A 16,475-nucleotide genomic window follows, 5' to 3' on the forward strand; every position below is an offset into this window, starting at 1 on the left:
ATAACAAGAGAGCAGTGTGCTTATTTGAATGAGACAGTCAAGTATAACAGAAAGATTTTTAACCTCAAGTTGAAGGTAAGAAAGAGAAATAAGTTATTCATCATTTTAAAGTTGTTTACCATTAACATAATATTTTTCTCTGCACATATGTAAATGCAGTGAAAGCTTTGTTCTCTTGATGGGTTTGTGAGGTTGATTCCCGATTTTGGCACTGCTTTTACAGCTTTACATGCTGAAAGAAAGGCTTGTTCCTGAAGAATATATCTTCAATGGAGATTGAAAAATTGAAACAGTAATTAGTTTACTCCTATAATTCAATACTTTAATTTTTTTACAACTAATTTTTGTTCTAACAACTGTGACCTTTGCATAGGTTGAGCGTGGGAGGGTTGATGCGAACTTGGTAGATGAAAAGTTTGTGAGATCTGCTGAAGTCATTGGTAGTTGTGTTCCTTTGGTGAAAGTCATTGAATGACTATTCGTGCAGGCGAAGTAGGTCTAGTTATTTGTAATTTTAATGTTCAATGAGCACTAACTTAGCTATTTTCATAGTGGTAATTGTATTATTGTTGTTTTGTTAGACTTGCTCGTAATGTGTTGAAGTTGAACAACACATAAATAATTTTGGTTATCATTTTCTATTCTGATAAATTGTATACCGGCCCTTTTTGTTTTTCAATGAAGGCGTTAAATAATTTAGTCAAAAATGCATTTTTGGAGGCTTTTAACAAATCATGAATCTTCTTTGCAGAAATTGACCCGAACAAGAAATAGAACAAAATGAAAAAGTCATTTTCGCGAGAAGTATAGCGAATAAATGAAGTATTAAAAAAATAAAAACATGAATCTGAAAAACAAAAGAACTTTAATATAGATATACACAACAAATAATAAATAAATAAAGTGTAGTTTAAAATAAAGAACAAACTCGCACAATCAGCTGACAACAATAAAGGAAAGGGATCAACGAAGAGAATGGAATAAGCCTATTAAAGATAGGGGAAAATGATGATGAATGCGTCAGGACATGATATACCACACCATACGACCTTTTTTATGCCAAATGTCAAAAAACCCTTAGCCCGAACCAACCAACACACTACGTACATAACGTACCCTATAGTCACAGCATTACTTTCATTGTAACATCCACCAATCAACTCAAATCAACTCTTTTGTCTGCAAGATGAAATCTTAGAAGTTCCAGCTTGAAATTTCTGCCAAAATGGAGAACGTCAAATCTTTGGCTCCAAACAAAGGAGTCGACAATGAGAAAATGGGTTACTTCTTCAAGGTAAACTCTTTCCTCTGTCTATTTTTCTTCCTACTAATATTTAGTGGTTTATTTTCTATTTTAACCTCTTTTCCTCTCTCTATTTCTTTTTCTTATACATAGTAAAAATTCACTAAAAGAAAAATTGTCTTACCTTTCCTCTATCTATTTTTCTTTTAAGAATATTTAGTGGTTTATTCTCTATTTTAACCTTTTTTCCTCCATCGATTTCTTTTTCTTATACATAGTAAGAATTCAACAGACGTGTCTTATCATTTTTCTTTCCTTGTTCTATTTTTCTTCTTAAGAATATCTAGTAGTTTATTCTCTGTTTTATCCTCTTCCTGTATCTATTTCTTTTTATTATACATAGTAAGAATTCAACAGAGGGATACTTGTCCTACCATTTTTTCTTTCCTCTTTCTATTTTACTTTTTCTTATACATAGTAAGAATTCAAAAGAAGAATACTTGTCTTATCATTTTTTTCTTTCCCCTTTCTATTTTTCTTCCTAAGAATATCTAGTGGTTTACTCTCTGCTTTAACCTCTTGCTCTATCTCTTTCTTTTTTTTATATATAGTAAGAATTCAATAGAGGAATACTTATCTTACCATTATTTTTTTTCTCTGTCTATTTTTCTTTCTAAGAATATCTAGTGGTTTATTCCCTGTTTTAGCCTCTTCCTCTATCTTTTTCTTTTTCTTCTACATAGTTAGAATTTAGCAGAGATTACTTTGTCTTATCGTATTTGTTTTTGTATGCAAATCTACTTTTAGATGAGGTGTGAAAATTGTGGGGATATAATAGGAGAGCAATGTGCTTATTTGAATGAAACAGTGAGTAGGTATAAGGAGAAGATTTTTAACCTCAAGTTGAAGGTAAAAAATAGAAATAAGTTATTCATCATTTTAAAGTTGTTTACTATTAACATAATTTTTTTTCTGCACTTATGTAAATGCAGTGCAAGCTTTGTTCCCGTGATGGGTTTGTTAGGTTGATTCTCGGTTCAGGCGCTGATTTTACAATTTTACATGATGAAAGAAAGGCTTGTTCCTGAAGAATATATCTTCAATGGAGGCTGAAAGAGTGTAACAACAATTAGTTTACTCGTATAATTTAATACTTTAGTTTTTTCACAACTAATTTTTGTTCTAACAAATGTGACCTTTGCATAGGTTGAGTCTGGGAATGTTGGTGCGAACTTGGTCGATGGAAAGTTTGTAGGATCTGCTGAAATCTTTGGTAGCTGTGTTCCTTTGGTGAAAGAGATTAAAGGATATTTCGTGTAGGCGAATGAGGCCTAGTTATTTGTAATTTTAGTTTTCAATGAGCAACATCTCAGCTATTTTCATAGTTGTAATAGTATTATTGCTCTTTTGTTTAGACTTGCTGGTAATGCATTGAAGTTGAATAACACATAAATAATTTTGGTTATTATTATCAAGTTATGATAAATTGTATACCGGCCCTTTTTATTTTTCAATGATGGTGTTAAATAATGTAGTCAAAGATGAATTTTTGGAGGCATTTAACAAATCCTGAATCTTCTTTACAGAAATTGACCCAATCCAAGAAATAAAAATAAAATAGAAAAGGTATTTCCGTGAAAATTATAGCGAATAAATGAAGTATTAAAAAAAATAAAGAGCCTGAATTAGAAAACCAAAAGAACTTTAATATAGAGATACACAACAAATAACAAATGACAAATAAATAAAGTGTAGTATAAAGTAAATAACTAACCCTCACAACCAGCTGACAGCAACAAAGGAAAGGAATCGACGAAGAGAATGGAATTGTCCTATTAAAGATGGGGAAAATCAGTGATGAATGTGTGAGGACATGACATACCACATCATACTACCCTTTTCATGCTAAATATAAAAAAGCCCTTAGCCCCAAACAACCCACACACTACGTATAAAATATACTGTAATGATCCGACTAGTCGTTTTGAGAGTAGAAGCCCCGAACCCCTATTTATTGCTTTCTCTAATTTATTTTGTAGTTATGTAACTTGCCGGGAGGATTTATCTTTGGTTTCAGAGTGAAATGGGACACTTAGTCCCTAAGAAGGGAGTCTAAGTCGTAGGATTTGACCGTAGTTTGAATTATGTGAAGACGACTCCGGAATGGAGTTTCCTAGGTTCCAATAGTTCCGTAGGGAGATTTTGGTCTTAGGAGCATGTTCGGATATTGAATTAGAAGTCTGTAGGTCATTTTAGCGTTAATTGGCGAAAGTTGGAGTGAGGCCGCAGAAGTGAGGCCGCAGAAGCGGACCTCTTGCCCGCAGAAGCGATATAAGCCGCAGAAGCGGGGAGGACCTCGCATCTGCGAGACCGCAGATGCGGTTAAGTTTCCGCAGAAGTGAAAAGTCTGGGCAGAACACTTAAATGCAAGGGTTCGCAATTTTTGCTCATTTTAAACATTTTGAGCTCGGGTCTTGGCGATTTTTGAGAGCATTTTTGAGATTTCTTGAGGTAAGTCTCTTGTACATTTTTTTATCAATAATCTTGTTTCCTTATTGATATTTTCACCTAGATTGTGTGTGTTTAAGGTGAAATGTGGGAGTTTGAGACTAGAAATTTGGAGAGTTTAATTTGGGGATTTGAGTGGCGACTTGGGTTGACAAAAGTGGGTTGCTTTAGAAGTAAGCACCCTCCACTTCCAACCAAGAGGTTGTGAGTTCGAGTCACCCCAAGAGCAAGGTGAGGAGTTCTTGGAGGGAGAGAAGCCGACGGTTTATCGGAAACAGCCTCTCTACCTCATGGTAGAGGTAAGGTCTGCGTACACACTACCCTCCCCAGACCCCACTAATGGGATTATACTGGGTTGTTATTGTTGTTGTTGTTGTGAGTGGCGACTTGTTGTCGGATATTGGTAATTTTGGCATGGGTGGACTCGATATCGAATGGGTATTCGTATTTTGTGAGTTTTACCCGATTCTGAGATGTGGTCCCGGGTCGACTTCTTGGGGCGATTTTTTGATTCTTTGCTTAAGTCATATTTTCAATATTTAAATTAGCTTCTTGTAGTTGTATTCATGATATGTAGTTGATTTTGGCTAGATTTGGGCCATTCAGAGTCGAAAAATCGAGGGAAAGGCATCCTTATCGATTGATTGAGCGAGATTTAAGGTAAGTGACTTGTCTAACTTTGTGTGGGGGAAATTCCCTTAGGATTTGGTACTATTGTAACACTTTGTGATATGTGAGCGCCGTGTACGCGAGGTGACGAGTGCATACACGGGCTAATTGTAGAAATTTCGGTTCTTGCTGAGTTGTCTTCTTTTAAATTCCTTAATTGAGTTGCCTTACCATATTTAGTGATCATGTTTAGCCTAGTGTCGCATGTCTACGTATCTTAAATCTTACTTACAATTTGTACAACATGCTTAGTTGAATTACCTGCTTTCCTTGATTTGAATTAAATCTTTAACTGTAAGATCTCTTGCTATAAATTCGTTGTTCCTTCGATTATCGGCTGCATATTTACTTTGAGACTACGAGGCGGTTCCTGTTCCTCTGGAGATCCCTCTGTATTGCATATTTACTTTGGGACTACGAGGCATTTACTCGGGAGATCTCCCTGTACTGCATATTTACTTTGGGACTACGAGGCGTTTACTCGGGAGATGTAGTGCATATTTACTTTGGGACAACAAGGCGTTTACTCGGGAGATCCCCCTGAACTGCATATTTACTTTGGGACTACGAAGCGTTTACTCGGGATATCCCCTCTTGTACTGCATATTTACTTTGGGACTACGAGGCGGTACCTCGGGAGATCCCTCATATCATGCATATTTACATTTGGGACTACGAGGCAGTACCTCGGGAGTGCCCCTGTTGTTACCTCTAATTGCTGATCTGTTAATTTCTGAAACTTCTTGTTTTAAATTAGCAGTCATTTCAAAATATTATTATATCTTCTGCCTTACTTTTCTTTTAAACCAGTAGGGCCCTGATCTGACCTCGTCACTACTCTACCGAGATTAGGCTCGGCACTTACTAGGTATCGTTGTGGCGTACTCATACTACACTTTGCACATCTTTTTGTGCAGATCCAGGTAGACCAGATACTAGTGAGTTGGATCGCATGTGGAGACTTCAAGGTAGATATACCAGTGTCCGCAGACTTCGGAGTCCCCCTTTATCCTTACTATGTCGTTTTCCTTATTCTCTTTAGACTCTGATGTATAGAGACACTTAGTATTTTCTCTTAGAAGCTTGTGACTTATTTTCACCAGGTTTTGGGAGTTGTAATTATTGATTTGGAGTTTTATATTTATTTCATGTGTTGAGATTGGAGTTCAGTTTATTATTATGTTATTCCGCAAATTTGTTAGGCTTACCTAGTCTTAGAGATTAAGTGCCATCACGACATCCTAAGGAGGGTGAATTGAGGTCGTGACATATACTCTATAGTCACATCATTACTTTTATTGTAACATCCATCAATCAGGCCAAGTTAATTCTTTTGTTTGCAAGATGAAATCTTAAAAGTTCTAGCTTTAAATTTCTGTCAAAATGGAGAACGCCAAATCTTTGGCTCCAAATAAAGAAGTCAACAATGAGAAAATGGGTTACTTCTTCAAGGTAAGCTCTTTCCTCTATCAATTTTTCTTTCTAAGAATATTTAGTGGTTTATTGTCACGACTCAAAATTTATTATAGGTCGTGATGGCGCCTAACACCATTGTGAGGCAAGCCAACCATAATTAATTAACTTAATTACTCCTTTTAATATTTGAAATTCACGATTTTCTTTAATTGAATAATAAAAGATGGACTTTACAGAGTAAATAAAAATATTTTCACCATTTCAATACCAAACAACCCATAATCACTCCAAAACCCGGTGTCACAAGTGCATGAGCATCAACTAGGAAATATAATAAAATACAATATCTGTCTGGAATACAAATTGGATAGGAGAAACATAAATAACTCTGATGGAGACTCTGCAGGCTGCAGATCATAACATGAAATGCAGCTCACGGTAAGTCCCCGCAACATCCGTGCCTCTGCTCCCAAAAGATCACCGGGTATATATGCACCTGCACAAAATGTGCAGCAAGTGTAGTATGAGTACGTAAATCAACGAGTACTCAGTAAGTATCTAGCCTAACCCCGGAGGAGTAGTGACGAGGGATCGACATCGACACTTACTAGAGGTCCAGTTAAATAAATAATACGATAATTCATACAATTGTAAAGTACACAACAATAGGGGAGAAATCTGGAGTTTCATAATGTTCCAATTATTTCCTTTTTATCATAAATTTATCGATCATGTATCCTACCTCAATATCCCTGAATAAATGCCAAGTGCCAATACCAATTAGATAAGAAATACCATAAAATACCGGGCGTCAGTAAAAAGTTTATCTCGTGAATATTCGGACTACTAGCGGTATAACGCACGATTCTGCCGAGGTCGTTCGGCCTGATCCGGAGTAGTGTGTACACTGCCGAGGGTCGAACGGCACGAACCAGAGATGCAACTCTATATGCTGCCGAGGCGTTCGGCCCGCTTCACAAGAAAGGAAGGAATTTATCCCATTCCGAGAGATACTGCCGAAGTGTTCGGCCCGCTCCACAAGAAAGGAAGGAATTTTTCCAAATCACAAGATACGCGCTTACAATAAAGTACATGAGCACAATAATAAGTACATCTCTTTACATTTATCGAATACCTTAGCAACAACTCAGGGTATTAAAGCTTGACCTGATACTTTTATTTCTAAATCAATTTCAGTTATAACTTTAATTAAATAAGCAAGCAGAACAAGTTCAAATAATTTAATTATTACAGGATAAGGTCCTAAGTCTACCCGGACATAGACATGCTTTAGCTACGTACGGACTCTTATCACCTCGTACGTACGTAGCGCCCACAACTAGTTGCACATAATAATAAATATCACCTAGGGGTGGTTTCCCCCTCACAGGGTTAGACAAGAGACTTACCTCGCTCTGAAGTTCCATAACCGGCTCCAAAGCCCTATAACACCTCAAACCGATGCCCGTCGCTCCAAAACTAGTCAAACAATGTGCAAACTAATAAAAATATACTCTAATACTCATAACAAATCAATTTAGACAAATTTCCAACTCCGCTCGAAAAGTCGATAAAGCAACCCTCGGGCCCACGTACCCGGATTCCGAAAATTTTTGAAGATGAAGAAAAACCCCCACTTGAAGCTCTCCAAAAATCGCCCAACCAAGAGAGAATGGAAGAAAATGGGCGAAATCCCCGTTCTTAAAGAACTCTTCTGCCCAACGACTTCTCGCACCTGCAGTCACTTGACCGCTTCTGCAGTTCCGTAGGTGCGGCAAATATTCTGCTTCTGCAGAGATGCCCCCAGCTGCCTGCTTCCACTTCTGCGCCTTCCCTTCCGCAAGTGCGGTCTCGCTTCTGCGGCGAGATAACCGCATCTGCGGTCTCATCACTGCCTAACAAAAATCGCATTTGCGCCCTTTTGGCCGCTTTTGCGGCTCCGCACCTGCGGCCAAAACCTCGCAGGTGCGGTTACACCAGAAGGCAGCTGCTCCAACACTTCTTCCAAGTCCAAACTCGATCTGTCAATCATCCGGAATCCACCCGAGGCCCTCAGGACCTCAACCAAATATACCAACACATTACGAACTTAGTCGAGGCCTCTAATCACGCCAAACAAAATCGAAACTACGAATCACCCTCCAATTCAAACTTAATGAACTTTGAAACTTCAAACTTCTACAATCGATGCCAAAACTTATCAAATCACGTCCGATTGACCTTAGATTTTGGACACGAGTCATAATTGACATTACGGACCTACTCCTATTTTCGGAATCGGATTCCGACCCCGATATCAAAAAGTCCACTCCCGGTCAAACTTCTCAAAAATTATCCAAATTTCCAATTTTCGCCAAATGACCTACGGACCTCCAAATTCACATCCGGACGCGCTTCCAATACCAGAATTACCATACGGAGCTATTCCCATACTCGAAATCCCAAACGGACATTAATAACATTGAAATGCATTTCAACCCAAATTTATGAAATTCTTCCAAAACTTCAACCTTCCACAATAGGCGCCGAAACGCTCCCGGGTCATCCAAAATCCGATCCGAACATACGTCCAAGTCTAAAATATATTATGGTTAAATCTATTTTTCCTCTGGAATTATAGGTCCCCTGATGGTTCTTGCTTCCTCACTTGCTCTGATGATAATACCTTTTGTTCCTTTACCTTGTAATTTTTCTCCCACAACTATAAATAATGATAATTTTTACCCCGGCACAACTGTGAAATTTATAAATTTTAAGACTTGAATAAGTGTAAAATATTAATTTTTTGTACTTTCTTTTATAAATACAATTATTTTGAATTAGTTCATCTTTTTGCGATTGGATATCTGGGGCTTAAAATTTTATTGGTAGATGAAGTTTCACTTAAAACTGGCTGTCTGAGCTTTGCAATTCTGGCCCAAGCCTTTATTAAAGGAGAAAGGCTGTGGTAAGCTGAAAACTAGCGTAGAAATACTCATGATATGATGAATTATCTAAACAGAGAGGGGAATGGATATAGAGAATTCATATAGCTGACCCTAATGAGTTTGTGAATTAGGGAAAATAATTGATTGATTGACGGATAGATAGATTCGTTTCTGGTGTTATTATGAGGCTGACTATGAAGCACATAGTAAGAAATGGTACATAGTTATTCTAGCATTTCCATTGTCATTGAGTTGCTTTCTTAGTTTGGCTATGCTTCGTTGATAGGCCATATGTTGAAAGTGGATGGCTTGCTGATACTTCTTCATCAGCTGCTGATACAGGTAAATTTATATGCTGTTAGTATATTTAGGTTTGAATGTGAAGAGGCGTTGTGGAAGCCTTTTATACTTTTGATGTTGAAATTTGTCGATCATGTGTGTTCAGTATTAAACTTGATATGATTTGCCATTCTCATGTTGTTGTTTATTGTGTTTAAGTCTGTGACTGATTATCTGCAGATTCTTATGCTGCAAGCCTTGTCATGAGTGAGGGGGAGTCTGTATATGACTATTGCTGGTATCCCTATATGTCTTCTTCAAGTATGTCAATTGCCTTGTTATTTGTGGTAATGCTGACTGTGATAAGAAAAAGTTAACTAGAGTTTTCTTTCATGACCCAGGTCCAGAGACATGTGTTTTTGCAAGTACTGCCCGTGATCACCCTATTCATCTTTGGGATGCTACTACTGGACAGGTGTGTCATCGTCTTTAGAACTGTTGCTACATATATTTTTTTCCTCTCGCTTGCTCTTTGATGGGTTGCTACCTGCCCATGATTTGTGTAGCTGCTCAACAAGCTTAGCTAGGAAGATATTCTTCCCTAATCCCTACATTATCTTTTCTTGGGTGGTTGCAGTTACGCTGTACTTACCGTGCTTATGATGCCATGGACGAGATCATTGCTGCCTTCTCAATTGCTTTCAACCCAGCAGGGACTAAGTAAGCATTTTTTTATCAGACTGCTTTTCTCTTTCCTCCCTCGTAGGTCACAGTTCATGTAGAGGGACCTGGTTCTTTCTCCTTAATTTTATTTGTAGTATCTTAGTTTTGTTTTGAAAAAAAGAAGAAAACAAGAAACATAGCACACTAGGTATAAGCTTTTATTTGCAGTCAATGACATTATAGAAATGACTGATGCTGTGTGATCTCTGATTTCATTAGTTTACTAGGTTAAGCGTGTTTAGTGCAGAATATTTTTTCTGCTTATATGATTGATGATTAAAGGGTTTACTTCCACGGACATGATTTACGTTTTCCAGATTAGTCAATATAATTACTGACAGACCTGTTGGATAACCCATCTAATCGGTAGATTAAATTGAGCTGTAATCTGTGAGTTAGTAGAGAGGCCATCAAAATGAGATTTTCAGCTATCCTGGCAAATACATATACCTCTTATTCATTTTATATGGCGGTGATTGACCGAACATAAAGTTTAAAAAAGAAAGGATGACTTTGATCACATAAAGTCTCCCTCTATATACATATATAATATGTGCGTGTGCTTGCACACTCGTGCAGGTATATGTAAACTAATAACAACCAAAAGTACCACTAGTATCTAGTGGCTTTCGACATGCAATGCCAATTACTATAAGAGCATGTTATTGAGGATAAGTTGGAAATGTTAAAATTAAAATGTTTCAAACACGTGCCCATATTAAATGGAACTAACGAAGTACAGGTTAGGTAATCTTCAAAATGGATGTGAAGAAAAAGACGCTCTATCAAATAGATGCAAAGAAAAAGAAGACATGGAAGACAACTCCTTATTTTATCTTTTATATTTTGTGGAAGGCAAGATAGGAGATCTTTTGAAGGTAAAGAGTGCATTCTTGAGGGTCAAAAGTTCTGTTGTATTTCTTTTGTTGATTTTTTGTTCAAAGTGGAAATACCAACTTGTCTAGAGGGTTGGCTGGAGTGATAGTATGATTACAGTGCATTTTTTTTTTGATAAAGACATCTGGATACGTATCGTATGATCACAATACCTTTGTAGATATCACACCATCTCAGTGAAGCGTAAATGAACTCTTTTGATTTATTGAAAAACTGTAATCTATGATCAGAATGACAGAAATGAGACCTAGTTGTCAATTTTCGGTGGTTGCTAATGAATCTTTTGACGCTCTGCTCTCCCAAAAGATGCTTTTCCCTTTTGGTTTTTCATTTTGTTTCATAGACTTTAAGACTAATGCATTTTCAGTTTTTTCTTTGAGTATCTTCTTACTTCATTTGCACTACAATGCTAAGTTCTTTTGTGGTATGGTGATCTGCTTCATTTTCTTTATTTATGTATTAGCTGGTAATTTGCTACAAAAGAAAGTTTTCACTGACTCTTTATTCTTTTTAAGTTAGGATATTTGCTGGATACAACAAATCCATAAGAATATTTGATATTCATCGGCCTGGTAGAGATTTTACCCAGCACTCCACCCTTCAAGGAAATAAAGAAGGGCAATCAGGTATTTTCCACTAGCTGCTTCTCTTTATGATCAACATTTCAGCACTCAGCTCTATAAATAAGACAAGAAGCGGACGATTATCTGTGTCAAACACATCAATCTGATAGTTCTCTCAAAGTGAAACTAGATAGTGCAGTTGAAGTTAATTAATTCTCCTACCTTCTGATGCCAACATTATTCCTCATTATACATTTATTATTCTGACACCTTTTACCTTATCTGTTTAGGCATTATATCCTCAATTGCTTTCTGCCCAAGCATTCAGGATTGCTGGCTACAGGCTCCTATAGCCAAAGTGTTAGCCTCGAGGTTTTCCATATTAATTTCTCTATGTATTGCATGGTCAAGAAGGTGGGGTAACACATTTAAGTTGGTAGAGCTGTCATTCATTTTTTTTTCTTATACGCAAATCCTTAATTGATTCTTCAACCATAACATTCACTTATCAGGTTCAATTCTCAAAAGATGGAAACTACTTGTACACTGGTGGCAGGAAGGTAAGAATTTGAATGATGGTACAATACTGTTCATTTTTAATGCCTATTTAACAGATGCTCGTCCTTCATTTTTAATGCCTTCCTTTGTGAAGAGAATGCTGGATCTGAATCTCATTTTATCTATCATCAATGATGGAACAATGCACTTGCCGCCTTAAATGGTTTCTGGATTTCTAATCTTTAGCAAATAAGAAGCCAGAATGTATAGACAGCTCAAAAGAAGAACTTATCCATTTGAGTCGATTTTCATTTTTTATGCAAGCTTTTTATTTGGTTGGGATAGGGTTGGGGCAGATCAGGACCTGAAACTGTTTCAGTGGATAAACAGCTAATTGGAATAGTTTAGGCATACTTTGATTTAACAAAGTAATACATAAACGAAAATAGCTATCCTAAATTTTTGAGAAAGTGATTTAGGTTCTAATAACTCTACATAATATGAGAGATTCTTAAAATAGGAAAAAAATAATAATCAAAGAAAGTCTTAAGGTCGATTACTGAGCAATGGTTTTACAAAATCTTTTTGATAAGGTAAAGTATTAAATGGTTTTACAAAATTATTGAAGTTCAATTACCATTTTCAACTATGGTTTCACAAAGTTAAATATAACAACCTCATTAGCTCTTTTGCAAATTATTACTAAACAGAAAAATGCTTTGCACAATATCAAAATTAGAGCAAGAGAATGAGTTTGATTACTCATTAGTAATTAATGGTAACCATATTTCCGACTTGGATACTGCTGTATTAATGATCCTAGCACCTGCTCTTCTGTCGTATCTCTTTTATTTTATTTTTGTTTTTCCTTTTATTCTTTCCCTTCTTCTGTTAAGACTTTAAATGAGTTGAGATCTTGAAAGCAATTTATGACTTTAGTGTTCCCGTGGAGTTAGTGCCAAAAGATGTTAGAAGGGAAAATGCAAAACAAAGTCGGCAAGTGTATGATGTTCCAGGCGAATGTATAATTGACTACATTGCCTTTAAATTTATAGCATCGATTTAATAGGTTTCCTTCTCTCTCTCTCTCTCTCTCTCTCTCTCTCTCTCTCTCTCTCTCTCTCTCTCACACACACACACACACCAAATTTAGCGGGTTTCACAAGTCTTTAGATCATTGTTTTGGTTATTATAATTCAGTTTATGTGTTCGTCTGTGAGTTCAAATATATGCTTCAACCCACTCCGGAACTTTCAGATATTTGCTGGTTTAGGGAAGAGAGGCCCATGCCATGCTGTAGACGACCCTTATAAGCTTTTCATAGTAAGCTTTGTTTAAAGTTCATCAGGGAAGCCTTCATGTGATGTCAGCTATGTCAGAGATTTGAGAACTTCTACTTTCTAGACTTATAAGTGTGCAGTTTATTACACTTGAGTTATAAAATTAAAATAAGACCTGTATTTGTTTCCTTTATTCAGAAATATAAACTTTGTGCCTGTTTAGCTAAAAGGCATGTCTTCTACTTGTTGATTTCCCTCACTTGTCTATTTATGATCTAAACTTTGACTATTTCCTCTTCGGACTCATTTCTTCTATATCGCCACATGCGCTAGTGCTACCCTATCATGCATGCATCTTGTATTAAGCATATGTTTGACCAAGTTCATCTCAAACTTGTTTTAGGACCCTTACATACTGTGCTGGGACATTCGGAAAACTGTTGAAATTGTTTACAAGTAAGTTCCTTTCTACTGACCGGATATTGAGGGAACAAGAGTGCTGGAACGATTGACTGGATGGTTTTGTTTCTGTTCAATATAGAAACTAATGAAATGCATTCCTCTTCAACTTTCTTGTGTCTGACGTCTCACTCTCTTGCTAGAAACGTGATAATCCTTTAGCAGTTTCCTTATCCTGTAAAACAACACTATATATGCTCCTATGATGTTTTCCTGGAGAGGGATTCTTGTCACGACCCAAGTTCTCCCTCCGTGAACCGTCGTGACGGCACCTAGTTGTAGCCTAACATTTTGCGGAAATAAAACGAAAAACATAAAAGCTAACAACTAACAGGTAAATTTAAATAAGAAATTAAGATACCGCTCGACATATACAATAATCACTCTAGAAATGTAAATAAACTCTCCCAAAACCCAGAATATCGTAAGTCACAAACTACAGAAAGAAAATAGTATTTCTATACTCCAGAAATTGGAAAATCGCCCAAAAAGCCTCATCGGGCCCACGTCTCGAAAATCGGGTAAAAGTCACAAATTACGAACACTCATTCACTCACGAGTCTAACCATACCAAATTTACTCAAATTCGATACCAAAGTTTCGATCAAAACCCCAAAATTCGGCCTAAGAACTTTTCTCAAAATTTCTCCAATTTTCCAACTCAAATCCCTAATTAAATGATGAAATCAACAATGGATTAATGGAATACAACTAAAAACGAGTTAGGAATCATTACCCAATAACTTCCTCTAAAAATCCTTCAAATTATCGCCTAAATCCGAGCTCTCAAAGTCAAATGGTGATGAATGACAAAAACCCTCGAAATCCTCTCTTTTCTGCCCAGCGAACTCGCTTCTGCGACCCTTCAACCGCACCTGCGGGAAAACCATCACAGGTGCGAAAATCACTTAAGTCCTCAAGTCCCGCATTTGCGATAGGGTGGCCGCATCTGCGCATGCACATCTGCGGAAACACTCTCACTTTTGCGGTCCTTGACCGCTTCTGCGAACATTCTAGCGCATCTGCGGACATCGCAGATGCGGTATTCACCTCGCACCTGCGATCCCTGGCAACTCCTCCATTTCCGTTTCTGCGCTTGCTTCTTCGCATTTACGAGCCCGCACCTGCTGTCTCCCTACCGCAGGTGTGAAAACACCAGATGCCGGAAACTTCTGCAATGGCCTAAGTCCAAATCTCGTTCTGTTAAGCACCTGAAACTCACCCGATTGATCACATCAAACTCACCCGAAAGCCACTAGATACCAACAAGTCCTAAAATACCATACGAACTTAGTCGAGCCCTCAAATCACATCAAACAACGCAAAAATCACGAATCACCCTCCAATTCAAACTTAAAGAACTTGAAACTTCCAAATTCGACAACCGATGCCGAAACCCATCAAACCACGTCCGATTGATCCCAAATTTTGCACACAAGTCATAATCAACATTACGGACCTACTTCAATTTCCGGAATCGGATTCTGACCCCGATATCAAAAAGTCCACTACCGGTCAGAATTTTCAAAAATTCGACTTTCGCCATTTCAAGCCTAAATAAGCTACAGACCTCCAAAATACAATCCGGACACGCCCATAAGCCCAAAATCACCCAACGGATTTAACGGAATCGACAGAACTCTACTCTTGAGTCGTCTTCACAAAGTTTTGACTACGGTCCAAATCCTAAGACTTAAACCTCCGTTTAGGGATTAAGTGTCCCAAAACACTCCAAAAACCAAAACGAAACCTCCCGGCAAGTCACAATAGCAGAAATAGATACGTGGGAAGCAGTTAATAGGGGATCTGGGCTATAACTCTCAAAACGACCGACTGAGTCGTTATATCCTCCCCCTCTTAAAATAATCGTTCGTCCTCGAACGAGCATAGAGACATACCTGAAGTGGTGAAAAGATGAGGATAACGGTTGCGCATATCCTGTTCGGTCTCCCAAGTCGCCTCCTCGACCGGATGACCCCTCCACTGAACCTTCACTGATGCAATGTTCTTTGACCTCAGCTTTCGAGCCTGCCTGTCCAAAATAGCCACTGGCTCCTCAACATAAGATAGATCCTTATCCAACTGGACTGAGCTGAAATCCAACACATGAGACGGATCACCGTGATACTTTTGGAGCATAGAAACATGGAATACCGGATGAACTCCTGCTAGGCTGGGAGGTAAGGCAAGCTCATAAGCAACCTCCCCAACTCGCCGCAACACCTCAAATGGACCAATGAACCTTGGGCTCAGCTTGACCTTCTTTCCAAACCTCATACATCCCTTCATAGGTGAATCCCGGAGCAAGACTCGCTCTCTAACCATGAATGCTACATCGCGAACCTTCCGATCCACATAACTCTTCTGTCTGGACTGGGCTGTGCGAAGTCTATCCTGAATTACCTTAACCTTTTCCAAGGCATCCTGAACCAAGTTTGTACCCAATAATCTGGCCTCGCCTGGTTCGAACCATCCCACTAGAGACCGACACCGCCTACCATACAGAGCCTCATACGGTGCCATCTGAATGCTAGACTAATAACTGTTGTTGTAGACAAACTCCGCAAGTGGAAACAACTGATCCCAAGAACCTCCAAACTCCATCACACACGCACGGAGCATATCTTCTAGAATCGGAATAGTGCGCTCGGATTGTCCGTCCGTCTAAGGGTAAGCTCAACTCCACCCAAGTACCCAACTCATGTTGTACGGCTCTCCAGAACCGTGATGTAAACTGCGTACCCCGGTCAGAGATGATAGATACCGGCACGCCATGAAGTCTGACAATCTCGCGAATATAAACTCGAGCCAACTGCTCGGAAGAATAGGTAGTCATCATAGGAAGGAAATGAGCTGACTTGGTCAGCCTATCCACAATCACCCAAACTGCATCAAACTTCCGCTGAGTCCGTGGGAGTCCAACAACGAAATCCATAGTGATCCACTCCCATTTCCACTTCGGGATCTCTAACTTCTGAAGCAATCCACCCGGCCACTGATGCTCATACTTCAC

The 16,475-nt window shown here is 38.2% G+C and overlaps 1 pseudogene; it reads left to right on the plus strand.

Moving 5' to 3' along the window:
- The first annotated feature begins 1,225 nt into the window (after positions 1 to 1,225).
- LOC107796711 (uncharacterized) lies at positions 1,226 to 13,459 on the plus strand (annotated as a pseudogene).
- The last annotated feature ends 3,016 nt before the right edge of the window (positions 13,460 to 16,475 follow it).

The sequence above is a fragment of the Nicotiana tabacum genome, chromosome 4 (assembly GCF_000715075.1).
Source record: "Nicotiana tabacum cultivar K326 chromosome 4, ASM71507v2, whole genome shotgun sequence".
Lineage (NCBI taxonomy): Eukaryota > Viridiplantae > Streptophyta > Magnoliopsida > Solanales > Solanaceae > Nicotiana > Nicotiana tabacum.